Source organism: Aplysia californica, unplaced genomic scaffold (assembly GCF_000002075.1).
Source record: "Aplysia californica isolate F4 #8 unplaced genomic scaffold, AplCal3.0 scaffold00052, whole genome shotgun sequence".
NCBI classification, from domain to species: domain Eukaryota; kingdom Metazoa; phylum Mollusca; class Gastropoda; order Aplysiida; family Aplysiidae; genus Aplysia; species Aplysia californica.
In genome coordinates, this window is record NW_004797322.1 from 1,288,503 (window position 1) to 1,290,087 (window position 1,585).

Genomic DNA, 1,585 nt, shown 5'->3' on the forward strand with positions numbered 1-1,585 from the left:
AGCAAACCACACCAGAGCACCCTCCAACCACCCATCTCTGAAAATACAGAGTCTGTAAGGAGGAAGGCCGACCATTCCCGGGCCGAGTGCTGTCTTGTACGTACTCAAATTACCGCCGCCGTTTTTGAGTTTTTCTAACTCTTTAAGCACAAAATAACTACAGTTGATATTCGTGTTGCGGAGAGTTTCGAATTCATTTTACATTTACTCCCATTTTCGAGACCAGCATTTGGTGCTTTCAAATTAATTTACATCCAAAACCAAAGTTATTAGATTTTTTTTCTAAACTTGGGGGGGGGGTTACGTCCCCATCGAAGTAATTAGGATTATTTAGGAGGCTGGGTTCTGAGACTGCCTGTTGGGGCCTTAACTCCAACCCGGGCTGAGAAGGACATAACATCCCAGCTGACATACCAAGACACTAGATAAAAATATTCTCCCAACTCAGGAATCGAACTCGAGTCAAGAAAGAAAAAAGAAGAACAAAGAAAGAAAGAAAGAAAGAAAGAAAGAAAGAAAGAAAGAAAGAAAGAAAGGAAGTCCGTGTATTACTAAGAAAAAAATGCAGGTCGAAGCGCACAAAGCGCATGAAAAACAAGGTCGGAATCAATGGAAGGAAGAAGTCTCAGATGGAATGATAGGGAACAAGCAGTGAAGACATTATGCAACACCAGCTGTTAAGAGACATCATTTAAACTCTCCTTTCAAAACTTACTTGACCTATTACGCACATCTGTGGTCTCTACTCTCAGCGGAGCTCACAGATAGCGGGGCTACCTGTTGTGTCGTCATGATGGCAAGTCTGTTAGCTTGATTGTTTGTTTGTTTGTTTGAGTGAGTGAAGAGAAGCACATCGACACAATGACTGTTATTTCGTGCCGGGAAAGAGTAGAACAAGCAGAAATAACCAAAAGAGGGAACAAAAAGATGCATAGGACCTACCAAAGGCGCCGTCTAACCACCAGCGCAAGTAATGTCAAGCGTTAACGGTATAATTTATTAACTTATTTTAAGAATGGGGGGTCGAGGTTTACTTTTAGGGAAGCATCCATTACTTTCCAATATGCAGGGATCTAAAAATAATAATATTAATAAAATTAAAAAATAGCCACACACACCATCATGATAACTATATAATGATAATATGATGACATACGGTGCATACCAATATAGCACGAACATTATTATCTGGGGAGACGGAAAAGTGCCTATTTCGTTGGTTTTGAGATAACGGCTCTTTCAACAGAATACGGTCAAATAAATGCCGAAGGTTAGAGTAAGGCGTTACAAGAGAGTAACAAACACAAAAAGTAGGAGGAGAGATAAGAACGATAGACGTTTGATAGGAAAGAAGAAGCAAACCATGCAAGAGCACCCGCCAACCAACCACGTACCTACTTCACTGTTTACTCAGCACATATTAATTTCCAATAACCCCATGGCTCTTGTTGCAAGCACAGCGTGTATTGATTTCAGGCAAAATGCTAAACAATGTGTTGTAACATTATTGTCCATGTAATTGTATATGAGGCCTTATGGCCTTCCAAAGCACGCCAATCACCAGCTGTCACAGCGAATACTAGGG

General features: G+C 40.8%; 1 protein-coding gene across 1 annotated transcript in view; it reads right to left on the reverse strand.

Annotated features, from left to right (window-relative positions):
* LOC101863492 (protein ABHD14B) overlaps positions 1-1,585 on the reverse strand; it is a 31,045-nt gene that overhangs the window by 21,750 nt on the left and 7,710 nt on the right. The gene's annotated exons all lie outside the window — the stretch shown is intronic.